This window comes from Rhinopithecus roxellana, chromosome 17, assembly GCF_007565055.1.
Source record: "Rhinopithecus roxellana isolate Shanxi Qingling chromosome 17, ASM756505v1, whole genome shotgun sequence".
NCBI classification, from domain to species: Eukaryota; Metazoa; Chordata; class Mammalia; order Primates; family Cercopithecidae; genus Rhinopithecus; species Rhinopithecus roxellana.
The window spans coordinates 13,869,567-13,888,697 of NC_044565.1; the positions used below are offsets into that span (position 1 = coordinate 13,869,567).

General features: G+C 37.2%; 1 protein-coding gene across 3 annotated transcripts in view; it reads right to left on the reverse strand.

Annotated features, from left to right (window-relative positions):
- LRRTM4 (leucine rich repeat transmembrane neuronal 4) overlaps positions 1–19,131 on the reverse strand; it is a 790,142-nt gene that overhangs the window by 564,168 nt on the left and 206,843 nt on the right. The gene's annotated exons all lie outside the window — the stretch shown is intronic.

The window sequence follows — 19,131 nt, forward strand, 5'->3', positions numbered from 1 at the left end:
CCACACAACTACATTTTGAAATAACCATACTACATGGATTTGACATCCACTGAAATAAAGTTGTGTTGTCTATTGAAGATGTGTTATTGTTTCCCCAAAGGAAGATTCAGAAATGCTTTACATCTGGGGTTGAAAATCTAGGCTTGTATATTTGGATAATTTTTCTAAGAACCATCATAGAACATCCTTTCTAGCATTGTTCACTTAGTAGTTAAACTCCTTTTTCATTAACTTTCAATACACAGTGAAAAAGAAAATGTAATATGATCCTCTACCTGTTGTTTTTTAGGGGAAACTGGCCTATTAATTTCAGGCTTCCCGAGTCACTCTCCATTGTCCCTACTATGCTATTTGTTGAGACTTCTTAGATGCTATGTACTCCGAGGCCTCTGCCCTCCCTTTTCCTTACTAATATCAGATCTGCTAAATCCATGCATACTCAAGTCAAAAATGAAAGATAACATGACTACCACAGACAGGCATGAGGGCACTTTAACAGGAGACTAGAGATTAAAAGGAAAAAATAAATAAAAGTAGTCTCCCATGTTACAACTGGTACAGATGAGTTATGAGTTGTCAGATAATCTCACCCACATCCTTAATTTCCCACAAGGGAGGTCCCACCTAATAGTCAGTGGCAATGGAAAGAGAATGAAACTCTTCATGGATATTATAATATGGCTTTTTCTTCTGTGATGTCCTTGCATGACATATTTGAAATAATGATTATTATTAAAATACTGCCCATTGTTATTTGCCTACTTATTTTGAATTAAGAAATTCTGTCTCAAAAGGACTCAAGGTGGCTGACCAGAAGAACATAAGGCAATTAAGCTGATATAAGAGAAATGGAGGCCAAATAAAATATGCTAAGAACAAATGTTAATAAAGTTATTGTTAGGAAAGATCAGAAATCTTATATTCATGGTCGTTATACCTATACGAGCTATTTAAAATTGTTAATGTTTATTATTTTAAAATATTAAATACACAGAGAAAAAGAAAGTGTTACCAAACTGGCATGAATTAAAACAATAGATGTAAATCTATATGTAATGGGAATTATATTACTCCAACTATATAAATGTAGAATATTTAAATAAATTACTGAGCTTGAATACTTATATTAACTTCAGCTGTTTTTGATATTTCATCTCTGTCGTTATTTGACATACCTGATAGGGATATAGAAAATGAGTGCACTGAGTTACAGTGCAAGTACACATGTTAATAAGAATAAAAAATATAGACTTTGCATTATGTCATGGCAAAAGACTATCCTCATTTCTGGTTAGCTTTATCTTTTTAAAAAAAGGATAAAAAGAACACTCAAGTAAACTCATAACTTTATTACTAAAAGCACCATCTGGTGGTTACTAGAAATTGATGCATTTCAATCTTTCTGTCTTTAGATCTTTTGATAAAACAATAGAAAAATATTTCTCTCTTGCATGCTGATAGAGATTCCCCTCTGCATAGTGAAATGATAAGCCTAGAGAAGCAGAAGGTGGATTTTCTTTGTAGAATGCTTTAGTCTATGTGTGTGCGCATGCAATAAAATCAATTTTTCAGCTTCCTTTTTATTAGAAACCTTAGGTATATAAATAATAGTATTTTCTGATCTAAATCAGTTTTACATAACCAAAAGGCAATTATGAGTTTAGGAATTAGAAAAATCTCTCACACAGGGAACATTAGAATATCCAAACTGAAGTGTTTTAACTTGCCCAGGTTGTTACCTAATTCTAGAACGTAGTAGGTTCTAAATAAGTATTGGCTAAATGAAAAAAAAAAAAAAAAAAAGGAAAAAAATACAAATGAATTGCTATGATTTAATGTGAGATAAGACAAAGTCAGAGGGAAATATCCTCATATTTTATATTCATTAGATATTTTTAACCATGCCAAATTTGATGTGTGAATTTAACATTAGCAGGAAAGGAGTGATGCTTTTTATTTTTAAGGAAAGATCATCGTGTAATGAATAAATTTAGAATTTTTTTGAGATTTCAAAAATATGGTAAGGTATTAATTCTGGGAGTTTTAAAAGACTGTTAGTATGAGCATTTGACCTAATGAATTATAAACACGGAACAAAGAAATATTCTGTTGCTACATAGCTTTGTTGTGAATTCAATAGAACTCATTTTCTATGTTCTCTTGAGAGGATTGAAGAAGATTATTTCAAATTGAAATTTAAGATATGAAATTCTGAGCTGTAGGAGGGTAAAAGGTTTTTACTTTTTATTCTTTGAAAATTAATTTTCCACATTACAAATGGAGAAATTGAGTTTCAAGGGTAATCTAGTAAAATCAGTTCACACAGGTAGAAGTGGTAGAGTTGACCTTTGAGCTCAGGTCCTTTGTTTCCAAAGCACTGTTTCTCAGCATTGTGAAGAAGGTTCGCAATTACAGGAATAGATTTTTCTGATGGTTTGGGAGATGGGGTAGATGAGGAAGAATGTGACTTTCTTTATATATGGGTAACTTCCTCTAAATAGCACTGTGTTATTTCACCACTCCTTCTATGTGATCCAAATATATCTCTTTAAGTAACATAGTTGACATTAAGGCTGTTTACTCTGCATCTGACTCCTCTAACCACTTTAAGGATAAACTCTTAGTATTTCAAGATGTGATCTCATATCACAGTTAAATTAAAAATTATTCTGCTTTCACTACATGATAGGGAAAGTTTAACAATTCATTCAACAGATACTTTCCTAAGTGTTAGAACATTTCTATATCCAATAAGGAGAAAAATGCATTCATACAAATTTTGTAGTCAATGATAAAAACAAGGGTTTGGAATGGCTTCGGGGGAAAACTGCTTCTGCCAGGAACACTTACTTAGTTCTAGGGTAAAAATAACCTTCACAGATCCAATATCAGTAAGCGATCTTCATCAAACAGATGCCAAAGTTTGTTTTAAAAAGTGATATATCTACAGTTCACACACAATTTTAAAAATCTATTTGATTTTGTTATGCGTATACTAGAGAAAGTCCAAGATTGAGGGTTAGGATGTTGGAACTACATAAACTCTCTCTCTTTCTCCTGCCCCAGCTTATTGCATGTAACCAATTTTTCAAAATACCAATGTCAGCATCTGATATATGTTACATGGATATTTATATTGTAATAAAACACTACGATAGAAATAATTTTGGTCAAAATTAATCTGTTATCCATCCAACATTTATTGCCTCTCAATAGTACCTGGATATTTCCTAGAGGCGTCACTTTTTCTTCACAAATCATAGACAAAAGATGTTGGTGACACCGGCTTCTGGGGAGAACCTTGATTATGACACACCTGTCTCTGTGCTTCTATTCCTCTTGCTCTAATGAGCAGTCACCCAGACCTTTCTAACTGTCATATGACAATCTCCTGTCCACTGTGATTGCTTTCTGATTAAAGTTATTACAAACAGATTAAATGCCAGAAATTTTTCCCCAGAAATTTTTGGTGGTCAAAGGAGGAACAGTCTCTGAACTAGAAAGAGGCCAGCATTTTATTGCTTGCTGCTATCTTGAGAACATAATGGGACCTAGTCTTTGCATCCAGTTGTTACTGAGAAAGGTTAGAGTTGGAAAAAACTTGAATGCTGAGAAATAGTGTTGAGGCTCTAACGTTTGCTTGGAGTCCACCCTACATTTGAACTTTTCTGTTGCGTAAGCCAAACATTTCTCTTTTTTTCTTATTCCAGTTTCATTCAGCTTTTCTGCTGCTTGAAAATGAATACCTAATCACAATGGCATTGATAGTAGATATTATTTAAGTAATTTCTGCTCAAAAGCCATTGTGCTAAATGGTTCATTGGGTGGCAGATACTTTTATTACCTCCATTTCATAGACAAGGAAACAGATTTGGAGAGGTTAAATGGCTTACTTAAGATCACACATTTGAAAGACGTCAGAGTCGCAATTCAAACTGTATCTTTCTAATGATAAATTTCATACATTTGAACCTTCCACCATGGATGAGACAATGGGCTTAAACTTTGATGTCAAAATATCTAGCTGTGTGGTCTTGCATGAGTTACTTAACTTCAATGGTTCTTAATTTCCTTAACCATAAATTGGGGAAAATAATAGTCCCTAGCTTATATAAGAATTAAAGGAGTTAACATACATAAAATTCTTAGAAAATTACCTCTATAACAAATATTAGACAATAACTATTAGATCATCTTATAATTACTAGGCTTGCATTTATTCATTTTCAGATTAGGTTTTCTAGCCAACAGAATAGAGATTCTTCAGGCACATCACCACTACCTCCAAACAGTCCTAAACAAACATAGTAACATGGGGTTTTCATTTTCATAGAGCTCAGGCTAAAATGCTTGCAATATTTCTGGTATTCTCTCCCTATCCCACATGTATTTGACTTTATAGATATTTTTTCTCGACAAATATTTATTAAGAGCTTAGCTTGTGTTAAGGTGTATTGGAGATGGGAAACAGAGTAGCAAACATAAAGCAGATAAGGTTTTTACCTTCTTGGGACTTACCAGTCCTATGGGCTGGAGGAAGAGAGAGATGATTAAATAGGTAAGCTCATATGTACACAAATATATTTCTGACAGAAGTGTTACCAAATTAAGGACTTGTATGAGAGCATATAAATGGATGCTCAAATCTAGTCCAGGAAATAAGGATCCCCCAAAGATGTGATTTTTATCATTTCCCTAAACCATTTTCTAGATTTTTTTTTAATCTAGAAAAGGGTTTAGGAGAAGGACAACAGCATTCACATCAGCCCTCAGACAGGAGATAACTTTGTGCTCTTAGGAAACCCTTAACATCTTCTTTTAGTTAAAATAGAGTGAGGTATGGAATTTATATGGCTACTAAAGTGGCTGGAGAGGTTGACAAAAACAAGATTACCTGCATTTTATTGGCCATCTTATAGATTCTGGAATATGCCCCAAGAGTCTTAAGTAAGGCTGTGGTATGGTTTCATTATGTTTAAGAAGTCACTGACAATTTTGTGGAGAATTGATTGGACAGACATACAAGCGGATTTGCAAAGAACAATTGGGAGAAGAGTTTGTCTTGAAGAGTACAAATACCTGTAGGAGATTTGAACCAAGGTCATGGTAGACTGATAAAGGAAGGTAGCTGAATCAATAATTATTTAACAATTTGAATTCATGAAACTTGATAATGAACTAAATGTAGTCAGTTGATGGACTAGATGTTATGGTATTCTACGCACATCCCTTCTATTGAAGCAACTACTATTTAGTTGTTTGCTTGGCTCACAATTTATCCTTTCTGCAGAGAAACACAAGAAATTTCTCAGAAGTGATATACCACTCTACATTCCTCATACTTATACTCCCAGACAATGATGAAATCGCCAAAGGACTGCCCCCCTTCAAAGAGAATATCTTCTATATCCAAATCCCTGTATCAGCCTCTGGTTCTAGGGAACCAAAAAAAAAAAAAAAAAGATAGGACAAAAAGATTACCAGAATGATTCTCAATATTTTTATCAAAGCAACTTTTACTTGCACTGTGGGTGGAACTGGCCAAGACGTGAGTTCCGTTTGGGACACGTTGGGTTTGAGACCTATAAGAACAAACCAAGTAGAGATGTCAAGCTGTTACTTAACTATACAGGGCTCTGGATTTCAGAAAGGACTGGAAATAAAATTAGTGTATTGATATCATAAAAAGTAAAGGCAGCGTGGGAATGGGAGAGAGAGTAGCATGAGAGAAGGGTCGAGACTCCTCTTGAAGATATGTAATTGGCAGTGAGTCATTTGCTAACACAATGCTCTCTACTTCCTCTCTAAGGGTCCTTTTATGTTGAGTGTGGGAACTTTACCCTTTTGGTTTATTGGGGTGTGGAGGCTATTTATGAAATAATATCAAGTACTTTCACAGCTTTCAGTTCTTTGTACTATGTATCAGAATTAAAAAAAAAAAAAAGTGTGAAAGCTTTTTTCCCCACCTCTGCAGCCCATCAGCTTGATCTATGGTTGACTCTAAAGGTAAAACCATTATGGATTATTTTTATACCATTACTAGTTTGCTTCTAAAGAGGTACAGGACACATTACCCCAAATATGGCACCTTGGCATTTTAGAAAACAGTAGAAGCAAGAAGGCTACTCTCAGCTTTGCCTTGCTTTTTTCCTGTGAAGCAGGTCAGAAAACCTAGGAAGGTAATTTTCTGACCTACCCTCACTCTGCTTCCCCGGAGCAGGTCACAAGATCCTCATTCGAGAAGTGTGTTCCTTTTATCTAGAGGAAAGGAGCCAAAGACACAGAAATGCCATGAGAAATTCCAACAAACAGATCTTACTAAGTTGTCCCCAGTTTATTATGATTAGATCATACCATTTTGTTCCATGACTGTTCTCTCTTAATCAAATTTAAGCATAAAAACACACAAGTTTACCTAATTCTTTGGTGTTTCTTTCCTTACAAAGTCTCTCATGTCATGTAGAACTTGTATTAAATAAATGTATCTACTTTTCTCTTGTTAATCTGTCTTCTGTTATAGGAGCCTCAGGCACAAACCTAGAAATTGAAAAGAAAATAAATATTTCCTCCCTTATAGCTGTTATTAATTTTACTTTCATTTTAGTTTTAGAGTTGGGATCTTGCTCTGTCTCCTAGGCTGGAGAGCAGTAGTATGATCATAGCTCATGATAGCCTCAAACTCCTAGGCTGAAGCTTCCCTCCCACCTCAGCCTCCTGAGTAGCTAGGACCACAGGCATGAGCCACCATTTCTGGCTATTGTTTTCTTAACTTTTGTAGAGACAGGGTCTCACTCTTTTGCCCAGGCTGGCATTGAACTCCTGGCCTCAAGCAGTTGTTCCACCTTGGCCTCCCAAAGTGCTAGGATTACAGGTATGAAGGACTGTACTCGGCTCCCCTATAACTCTTTATAGTCAAAACAGATAACTCTTCTCATCATCTCTAAATTGAACAGGATTAGTAGAATCTAACCTTATTTCCAGCCAATGAATGGAAAGACAACATATTATATCCTACTGGCCTAGTTTCCCTTTCTCTGTTGCCATCTTGTCACAAAAATGTCTTCACATATGTTTGAGACCATCACTTGACAAAATTTTTCCTTGGATGTTGTTTACGTGCTTCCATTTTCCTCTCATGTAATTTTAATTTCAGAATCCAAAAAGTTTCCTAAACCTTCACCTCAGCTGTTTCTGCTGCAGGAAAGGTTGTGGGCAAAAGGATGTTTGTTTTGTTCTTTAATCTGGAGTTTTCTCTTCTATGATGGATACAGTAAAGGAGCAGGGAAAAAGATTTTCCTCCTGAAAGAAAGAAGTAGGATAGCTCTTCACTTGGGCAAAAGGATAGCAGTCAAGCTAATTATTTATATTAAACTACTTATACCTATTATAGTACTAAAGGATAACTTTGTATGAATTCCAATAACTTGTAAGCCTAATTATACTGTATAAAATATAAAAATGCTATAATAGATGTTAAAAAGAAAATAGAGTAACCCAAGAATGTGATATAAATAATGTTTATGTATAATTTCAAGACTCTCAGCTCCCATGGTTTTCCAATATTACGTACTAATTAGGTGGGCGTAGAGTTCATTTTTTACAGGGTGATTAGTAACCTATCAGTAACAATGAGAAGCTATTTGGCCATGTATAATAAAGATTGTTATGCAAAACTATTCTTTCGGCGTGGTACATTTTTTATTGAAAGAAGCAATTCAAATTCCCTTATAGGTAAGGAAAGAAAAGAACAAAAGGTTATATGTTGTACAGGTAGGAATGAAAAGGAGAAAAAATTGAGGGATTTCTTATTCTTTTACGTAATTACAGGATTTGAGACTGATGTTATTTGTTGCCTTCTGTTTTTCACCATTTAATTATAGAAAGACCTACCTTCTCTAGGCAGTACATTTCCTCGGGAGAAGGAAACCCAGTGATATTCACAGGGTTATCCCCTTTCAAACCAATGCCAGTAGCTGGTGTGTAGAAAGAAAAATGTAAGGAGAAATGCAAGTATGACTTAGAAAAAAAGGAAGAAAAACAGAATGAAAGAAAATAAGGAGCCAAGAAAGCAGGAAAAGAGTAAAGAGAGGAATTGAGAAGGAGGGAAAAGCAGAGGAAATTTTTGAAAACAGTGGAGGCAATCATAGAAAGAGGGACAGAAGAGAACAAAGGACAAGAAACTGAAAACACAGAGGGAAAGAAAGGGTCCTTGGTGGATTTGCCATTTCACAGATTTACAACTGGCATCCACCTTTTATCAAAATACATGTGTTGAGAGACATAGCATTGCATTTCTTATTACATACTGTGCTAAACCCTAGGTGACCTCTTATTTTTGGTAATAAAAGTTATAATTTCAGCAAATAGGTTTTATCCATTAACTCCATAGCCTCCTTGATATAACCTGAGATTAAGTTAAATTTAAAGTCCAAGTGAGCTCAAAGGGGTAGGTGAAGGTTGTTGCTATTAGGTGTAACTGAATAATAGCTCTCTGCAAAATCCCAGCCACATAAAAGCCCTGCTCTGGCAGTCATAGCAACCTTGCCAGCTTTGGATGTGATTGCTGACAGAGAGTTCACTGATTTTTCCATGGAGAATCCTGGAGCTTGCTGTTTGGGTTGACGTTTTTACAACTGTGTAGTTGAAAAGGGAGATTTGCCGTAATGCCTCCCCTCCCTTCCTTCTTTCCTTTCTTCCTTTCACTCTTTGTGTCATCCTCTTTCTTTCTTTCTTTCTTTCTTTGATTACAACCATTTCATTAGAAAATGTTCAGGCCACAGTTTGAGGATATAAGGATTAGAGCTTTGCCGTGACAGTTTCTAAAACTATAACTTCTCAAATATATTATACATTCATGTGCAAAATGTGAAGCCCTCGGGGAGAGTGCAGTGAGCTACGATCTATGGTTTACAAGTGCTGTCGTTGGGAGAAGTTACACAGGACTCTTCACATAACTCGGCAGGTGATTTATTCCTATTTAGGGATTTTGGGCTTCACTATAAGCACATAAATTGAAACAAGGTGACAAATGGCTTCTATGCTTCAGCGTTGATATCTCAAAAGGCATTGCACGTGCTCCAGGTATAGAATCCTTGGGAGCAGGGATCTCCGAGAGCTATGTGAGAGAGTAATAGGCTGACTGCTCTGACAGCTACCTAGTAACCTTGGCCTGGTACTTGGAGTGTTTCTGAACTGAGTTTTCTCATCTGTAAAATATAAGGAATAGCCAGGATTTAAGAATCTTGTCTGAGGTGGCTGCTGAACACTGATATCAACAGAGGGTCTCCTGAGCTTACAGTACTTCCAAGATAGTTTGTCCCAAGCTAACATTAACCATAGGTCAGCAACCTGCTCATCACAGAGGAGTCTGTGCAGTTTCAGTTACTGGTTATAATAGACTCAGCTAAGAATGACTTTTCAGAATTCAGCTAAAATTACCAAAAAATTGTTTACATAAAATTGTACCTTTACTTTCTGTGCTCTCTGAATTTCTAACCAACCAGGTTTTCATTCCGTGGATATTGAGTGAATGCCTAATGTGTGCTGGGCTAGGAATCCTTCTAGGAATTTCCTTACATCATTAAAATTCTTCGTAAATATGGTTTTGGATGGCAGTTTATCCGTGAAGAATACTACCATGAACACCCTGGAAACAAAGTCTTATCCTCAAGGAGTTTACATCCTAGAAGGGATGGCTGTCAATTTTAAAGAAAGAAAAGCCAGCTTGGTAAATCTAGAGTATGCTAAATAGTGCTAAATTCTAAGAAAAAAATAAATCTGGGGAAGGCTCCCTGTACTCTCTTTGCACAGAGGCTTTAAAGACGTATACAGCATGGCCCCTGGACTGAAGGTGCTCAGGTTAGTAAGAGAGTGTCATGTAGGTCAACACATGTGGCACATGGACCATAAATGCCTGCCAACAGCAGGATGCAAGGGGATTTCTGGGAGGGGAGTGGACAGGATATTTATGTGTGACTGGAATGTAGGTGAGAGGTGGAGAAGAGAATGAAAGATAATTATAGAGGGGGCAGCATTTTTTTTGGGTCTTGAGAGAGGTAGAAAATTCTTCCAGATGGCCAAATTGACAAGGGTGAATGCATTGCAGGGGTAGACAAGAGTCACATCACTATAATCACAAGCTGAATTCAGCCAGAAGTTGTGAATTTATTTAGGCAAGGATAAGCCAGGAAACTGAAGAAAGGAGCTGACCTGGGTTTGATTAGCATACAAGAGAGGAGGCAAAGGACGGTGGAAGTCAGTCTCAGATCACACCTGCTCCTCTTCCCTGTGAAATAGCAAACTTGATTTGGCTGGAACCTTGGGTGATACAGTAACTGGCTCAGGTTTGTATTTTTGAAATGTCACTTGATAAATAAATGTCACTTGGAGAGGAGTAATCTGGGGGGCAGGACTGTAGGTGGGGAGACCATTTGCTCAGTGCAGAATAGGCATTCAGCAAAAGTTTGAGAGTTGTTTTGTTACTCTTAATTGTTGGCTTCCCTAATCTTCATTGCTTCTAATGTGCCCACATGGTTCAAATGACTTGCTAACTACTCACAGAAGGAGCTGACATCTATCCAATTAATAATGCTTTATTCAATAGTACTGATTGCAATCAAAAGTGATATTTAAAATATTACTAATTGTTTGTATTTTGTTGAGTGGGGAGAGAAGAGATCCTTCAATGAGTTTCATCCTACACTAAATAAAAAAACAAAAGCTGATAAGCTGCCATCCAAAACTATGTTTACAAAGAATTTTAATGATGTAAAAAAATTCCTACAGCATCGGAAATAAAATGAAAAATTTGCATGTATAATCTGAGTTCTATTTTATATGCATATGCATGTGCATATATGTTTATTTTACACATATTAATAAAATATGACAAATTTAATCATTACTATCTTCAGCTATTTGGATGAATAGGTTGTTTTTGTTTTTACACTCATCTTTTTTATTGACAAAAATATGTTCTAAACATTCTATCAGTAAAACCATTAATTTGAAAAAATAAAATATAAGAAGTTTCATGTATTTAATTCTCCTCTATCGTGAAATTGTTTTCATATCCCAGCATTTCGTAACGCTTCTTAAGTTATGGGTATAGAAAATGATTAACTTGTCAAAATATCAAAAGGGCACTTTTATCCATTATAAAAATAAAGCAGGATGACTCAAATTAAGATTTATATGTATATATACTTTTATTCATTAAGAATGTTTGTGTGAAAGTGACAGCAATCCATTTCAAAAAATGGTTTATGTAATTTGAAAGACAAAATGTGCAACTGGTGGGTGGTCTAGAGATGCAAAGAAAACACAACTTTAGGAATCTAACTCAGGAGACAATATTCTTATCTTGTTCCTTCTTATTCTGTTTTTCTATTTCTCTTTCCAATTTGCATTTTTTTTCATGTTAGCATTATTCTTTCTTATGAGAGATGTATATTCTTTCCATAATATAGGTTTAACAATCCCAGTAGGCAAACCAAAAGAAAACCAGACAAAGCAACATAAAATCTCCCAGGATTATATATCAATCCAAGGGATGCCCTTGTTTGGTTTATATACCCTTCATTGTGCCAAGCAGTGTTGCTGGGGTAATGGGATGGAGGGCAGCAATTGTCCAGGCCTACTCTAAGAATTGGACAGGGAAAGACACTGTAATTGAAAGCTATGTACTAAATGATTAAGTAGGAGTCCTGCCAAACGTTCTCTCCTTTTATCGGGGGCTGCCCTTGGAAGAGATAGGACATATAGCTTTTGAACATATCTAAATGAAAACAGTGAAGTTCCATGAACAAACCAACTGCTCTTCCGTATGTTTTTTTTTTTTTTTTTTTTTTTTTTTTTTTTTTTTTTTTTTGAGATGGAGTCTCGCTGTCACCCAGGCTGGAGTGCAGTGGCCGGATATCAGCTCACTGCAAGCTCCGCCTCCCGGGTTCACGCCATTCTCCTGCCTCAGCCTCCCGAGTAGCTGGGACTACAGGCGCCCGCCACCACACCCGGCTAGTTTTTGTATTTTTTTTAGTAGAGACGGGGTTTCACCGTGTTAGCCAGGATGGTCTCGATCTCCTGACCTGGTGATTCGCCTGTCTCGGCCTCCCAAAGTGCTGGGATTATAGGCTTGAGCCACCGCGCCCGGGCTCTTCTGTATGTTATTTGAATGCACACCGTATTTCAAAACGCCCTATATCAATCTGGGCCTGAAGTAAATCCTGATGTGGTGAGAACAGATTTGAAGAATGGTGTTTGAGGTTCTAGATTTTTCCATCCTTTTATTGTATTTCATGATTACTTCTATTCTCAGACACTTTAATAGCAGTGGATACTGGGTAAAATCTCTATTTTTTTTCTAGTGTTATTTGACAATCCAATCCTTTGTGTTAAGCCCTGCCAGAAACATGTGCAATGGTGGTTGGATAGTTCCCTAAAGAAACAAGTGGATATACACAATTTAATTATTTTTAAAAAAATTTTCTGAATATCAGTCATATACTGAAGAACTTACAGAATATAAAGTATAATTTAATTAATTAAGATGAATTTTTTTGTCAAGGCAAAGTGACAGATAGTATCATAAATAATAGAGATGCAAATATGTTTCTTAGGAAGAACTTTCAATCCCAGTTTTCTAGAAAAATCATTTTCATATTTTAAACTGTCCAAATTTCTGGATTGGATTTCTTTGAAATGCAAGGTAAGCTCTTCAAAATTCAATCTAGTAAAAAACAAAACAAATTTGTTTAGGTTTACTTGCACTCTTTCCTCAAATAGGACTTGGACAATGGGAATTTTTACATAAATCAACCAAACAATAAATATGTATTTCACAAAAGGTAATTGGGCCGGGCGCGGTGGCTCAAACCTGTAATCCCAGCACTTTGAGAGGCCGAGACGGGCGGATCACGAGGTCAGGAGATCGAGACCATCCTGGCTAATACGGTGAAAGCCTGTCTCTACTAAAAAATACAAAAAACTAGCTGGGCGTAGTGGTGGACGCCTGTAGTCTCAGCTACTCGGGAGGCTGAGGCAGGAGAATGGCGTAAACCCGGGAGGCAGACTTGCAGTGAGCTGAGATCCGGCCACTGTACTCCAGCCTGGGTGACAGAGCGAGACTCTGTCTCAAAAAAAAAAAAAAAAAAAAAAAAAAAGTAATTGGTTGGGAATTTGAGAATTTCTGGTGAGAGTCAACAGAAGACAGAAATCAGGAGCTACATAATTAGTACATTATAGTCCCAATTATTCATACACATTTTAGAATAACCTTCCTCTATAATTATAAACTTGATTTATCCCCACTTGAAAAAGTAGTGCTCTAGAAACTGGTGTATGTATGCATAGTGATAATATGAGAATAGGTCATGAGGATTTCTTCCCTTAGCCAAATCAGATACCAAATTCCACCTGGCTTCTATCTTTAGATTGGCTTCAAGGAAACCTTGCTAATCATATTTATTTTTAGAGATCAATCAGACAAGGATCAGATTATAGCCCCAAATATATTATCTTCCTCGGTAATAATATTAAAAATCTGCTTCATTCCTAAATCTATTACATATTTTTAACACTTAATTTGGTTTATACTCATATGCATAATGTAATAGTCACTAATTGTTTTACTGCATGTTGTCCTACACCTACACTATAAAATTCTATAGTTTCAACTTGTCACAATTGTAGGTATTCACATTTTAATTTTTGGAAGCCCTCACCTTTGGTTTAGTACAGTACTACAGTACTGATATGAATTGACTGTGTCCCCACCCAAATCTCATCTTGAACTGTAATTCCACAATTCCCACGTGTCATGGGAGGAACTAGGTGAGAGGCAATTTAATTACAGGGGCCGGTCTTTACTGGGCTGTTCTCGTGTTAGTGAATGAGTCTTATGATATCTGATGGTTTTAAAAATGGCAGTTTTTTCTGCACAAACTCTCTCTTCTCCTGCTGTCATTTACATAAGATGTGACTTGTTCTTCCTTGCCTTTCACCTTCTGCCATTATTGTAAGGCCTTCCCAGTCATATGGAACTGTAAGTCCAATACACCTCTTTCTTTTGTAAGTTGCCCAGTCTTGGGTATGTCTTAACAGCAGAGTGAAAGGAAAGTAATACAGTAAATTGATATTAGGAGTGGGGTGCTTCTGTAGATACCCAAAAATGTGGAAACAATTTCGGAACTGGGTAACAGGCAGAGGTTGGAACAGTTTGGAAGACTCAGAATAAGTTAGAAAAACATGAGAAAGTTTGGAATTCCCTAGTGACTTTGAATTACCTAGAGACTTTGAATGGCTTTGACTAAAATGCTGATAATGCTATGGACAATGAAATCAGACTGATGTGGTCTCACTTGGAGATAGGGAACTTGGGAACTGGAACAAAAGTGATTCTTGTTATGTTTTAGCAAAGAGACTAGTGGCATTTTGACCCTGTCCTAGGGCGCAAGCCTGAAGCCTTGGCAGCTTCCATGTGGTTTGAGTCTATGGGGCACAGAAGTCAAGAATTGAGCTTTGAGAATCTCAGCCTAGATTTCGGAGGATGTGTGGAAATGCCTGGATGTCTAGAAAGAAGTTTGATGCAGGGGCAGAGCCCTCATGGAGAACCTCTGCTAGGGCAGTGCAAAAGGGAAATGTGGGATTGGGGCCCCTACACAGAGTTCCTACTGAGGCACCACCTAGTAAATCTGTGAGAAGTGGACCACCATTCTCCAGACTCCAGAGTTGTGGATCCACTGACAACTTGCACCATGCACCTGGAAAAGCTGCAGACACTCAGCGTAAGCCCATGAAAGCAGCTGACATGGTAGTTGTACCTTGCAAAGCCACAGAGGCAGAACTGCCCAAGACCATGGGAACCCACCTATTGCATCAGCATGACCTGAATGTGAGACATGAAGTCAAAGGAGATCATTTTGGAGCTTTAATATTTAACTGCCCCGCTGGATTTTGGACTTGAATGGCACCTGTAGCCTCTTTGTTTTGGCCAATTTCTCCCATTTGGAATGGTTATATTTACCTAAAGTCTGTACCCTTATTGTATCTGGGAAGTACCTAACTTGCTTTTGATATTACAGACTCATAGGCAGTAGGGACTTGCCTTGTCTCGAATGAGATGTTGGACTGTGGACTTTTGAGTTAGTGCTTAAATGAGTTAAGACTTTGGAGGACTATTGGGAGGGCATGATTAGTTTTGAAATGTGAGGAAATGAGATTTGGGATGGGCCAGGGGAGGAATGATACGGTTCAGCTGTGTCCCCACCCAAATCTCATCTTGAATTTTAATTCCCACAATTTCCACATCTCATGGGAGGAACAAGGCCAGAAGTGATTGAATTATGGGGGCAGGTTCTTTACCAGGCTGTTCTTGTGATAGTGAGTGAGTCTCATGATATCTGATTGTTGTAAAAACTGTAATTTCCTACACAAGCTCTCTCTTTGCCCGCTGCCATCCACATAAGATGTGACTTACTCCTCCTTGACTTTCACCTTCCACCATTGAACTGCAAGTCCAATAAAACTCTGTTTTTTTGTAAATTGCCCAGTCTTTGGTATGTCTTTATCAATAGCATGTAAATGGACTAATACAAGTACAATTAGATTTCCTCTTGGTATGTGTATCTTCATTCTCTACAGTTTCTTTCCATCCTTCTTGTAGCATGGTACTCTAGAGATGAACTATGTTTTAGTTAAAGATAGGACACTAGTCTTTCACTTTCTTTTAGACTTCTAACCCCCACTGGGCAGTTGCCCTCATTTTCAAAATAGAAATAACTCTCCTGAATGTGTGCTTTGGCCAATAATATATCTAAAATGCTTGTATGTCTAGCATATGATAGACATTTACTAAATGTTAGTTTCTATTTGAATACTCTCACTCCCCCTCTTTACGTTCTCATAGTTCTTTCTTTAGCTTTTTCCTTTTACTTTCTCGTTTTAATGTCTCTAAGTTCTTATAGATACTAGTAACATGTTACCTTTTGCAACTAGCTTATATTGGATGTTATATAGTATTTTATTTTGTTATAGAATCTACCAATTGATATAGCATGGAATTAGAACTTGTGGTGCATTTATCCATGTTCAATCAGTCTATTTTATGAAAACCTTCAAATCACTTCCCACTTAAGCATAAAAATTATTAGCTTGAAATGTCTATAAGATGCTAAACAATCTGGTTCCTGTACTGATTTTATGACCTCTATTTCACCTACCCTTCCTCTTGTTCAGTCACCTTCATTCAGGCTGGGTTCTTCCTTGTTGATCCTCTAACAAACAAGCATGCTCCTGATTCAGGACTTTTGCACTTGCTTTCTCCACTGCCTGAAATGCTAACACTTTGGATTTTCCCATAACCAATGCTCGTTTTCTTTAAGTACGTTCTCAAGTTGCACCTATTCAGAAACGCCCATGTATATCTTACTATTTAAGCTGCACCTTGCCCCAGCATATCCACTTACTCTTATCTTTTGGAATTTGTTCTTGTATCCAGCATAAATAATTTGCTTATTTTATTTGTTACTTCTTTTTTTTTTTTTTTTTTTTTTTGAGATGGAGTCTCGCTCTGCCACCCAGGCTGGAGTGCAGTGGCCGGATCTCAGCTCACTTCAAGCTCCGCCTCCTGGGTTTATGCCATTCTCCTGCCTCAGCCTTCCGAGTAGCTGGGACGACAGGCGCCCGCCAGGTCGCCTGGCTAGTTTTTTGTTTTTTTTAGTAGAGACGGGGTTTCACCGTGTTAGCCAGGATGGTCTCGATCTCCTGACCTCGTGATCTGCCCGTCGTCTCGGTCTCCCAAAGTGCTGGGATTACAGGCTTGAGCCACCGCACCTGGCCTATTTGTTACTTCTAAATAATATTTATTTATCGTAATTATTGTTCTTGGAGTTTAAACCACATGGGGGCAGGGTGTTATATCTATTTTGAACATTGATGAATCTCTGCTATCTGACTTATAGTAGGCACTCAACAATAGTATTTTGAATACATGAATAAATTTGCCCAAATTAGGCTTATTCTTACAATTTTCATAACAGTTTTGTAGGAATCAGCAAACTATTTCTCTGAAGAGGTAGATAGCAAATATTGTAGGCTTCATGGACCACACAGCCTCTGGCCCAAGTCCTCAACTCCACTGTTGTAGCACAATAGCAACTGTAAACAATACAGAAATGAATGGGAGTAACTGGGTTCACTTACAGAAATAGGCAGTGGGCTAGATTTCATCTGCAGGTCAGAGTAGTTGCAAACTACTGATCTAGTAGTTTTAGTTATTCTTCCATGAAATTATCTTGGAAGGAAGGAAGGAAGGAAGGAAGGAAGGAAGGAAGGAAGGAAGGAAGGGAGAAAAGAAAGAAGGAAGGAAGGAAGAGAGAAAGGAAAGAAGGAAGGAAAGAAGGAAGGGAGAAGAGAAGGAAGGGAGAAGAGAAGGAAGGAAGGAAGGAAGGAAGGAAGGAAGGAAGGAAGGAAGGAAGGAAGGAAGGAAGGAAGGAAGGAAGGAAGGAAGGAAAGAAGGAAGGAGGAAGGAAGGAAGGAAGAAAGAAAGGAAGGAAAGAAGGAAGGAGGAAAGAAGGAAGGAAGGAAGGAAGGAAGGAAGGAAGGAAGGAAGGAAGGAAGGAAGGAAGGAAGGAAGGAAGGAAGGGGCGGGCACATTTTTACTATCTCCTATGAGAGGCTTGCACTTTTATCAGTTAGCTCATAAATTTTTTTTTTACCAAAATTATAGTTTTAAAGGAAACTACAGGCCAGTACCCCAGAGGAACATAGATGCAGGAATCCTCAACAGCATACTAGCAAACTGAATCTAACAGCACACCAAAATGATCATTCAGTATGATTAAGGGGGCTTTATTCCTGAGATGCAAGGATGGTTCAACATATGCAAATCAAAAAATGTGAGTCACCACATAGAATTAAAAAGCAAAAAGCTATATGCTTATCTCAGTAGATGGAGAAAAGGCATTTAGTAAAATCTAATATTACTTAATGACAAAAACCTTCAACAAACCTGGCTTTGAAGGAATATACCTCAAAATAATAAGAGCCATCTATGACAAATTCACAGCTAAGATCATATACTGAATGGGCAAAAGTTTGAAGCACTCCCCTAATGAGTGGAACAAGAGAAGGTTGTTCATTCTCCTCACTCCTATTCAGCATAGTACTGGAAGTCCTCACAAGAGAAATCAGACAGGACAATGAACCAAAAGGCATCCAAATAGGAAAAGAAGAAGTCAAATTATGTGTCTCCTTGCAGATTGTATGATTCTCTACATAGAACACTCAAGATTCTGACAAAATGCTTTTAGACCTGAGGATAAATGACTTCTGTAAAGTTTAAGGATACAAAATCAATGGACAAAAATCAGTTGCATTTCCATCCACCAATAATGTTCAAGCTGAGAACCAATTTAAGACTGCAATTCCATTTACAACAGACACAAAAATAATAAAATATCTAGGATTACATGTAACCAAGGAGGTGAAAGTTATCTTCAAAGACAATTACAAAACACTTCTGAAAGAAATCATACATGACACAAGTAAACAGAAAATCATTTCATGCTCATTGTTGGGAAGAATCAAGGTCATTAAAATGTCCACACTGTCCAAAGGAATCTCCAAATTTAATGCTATTCCTTTCAAATGATCAATGACATTTTTTCACAGAATTAGAATAAAAAAAATTCGACAATTCATATGGATCCAAGAAAGATATGGTTTGACTGTGTTTCCACTAAAATCTCATCTAGAATTGTAATCCCAATAATCTCCACGTGTTGAGGAAGGGAACTGGTAGGAGGTGACTGGATCATGGAGTGTTTTCTCCCATGTTGTTTTTCTGATAGTGAGTGACTTCTCGCGAGATCTGGTGGTTTTATAAGGGGCTCTTCCCCCTTAGCTCCCACTCTTTCCTGCCACCTTGTGAAGAAGGTACTTGCTTCTCCTTTGCCTTCCACCATGATTGTAAGTTTCCTGAGGCTTCCCCAGCCATGCAGAACTGTAAGTCAATTAAACCTCTTTCCTTTATACATTACCCAGTCTCGGGTATTTCTTTATAGCAGTGTGAGAATGAGCTAATACAGAGCCTGAATAGCCAAAGCAGTCCTAAGCAAAAAGAACAAAGTCGGAAGC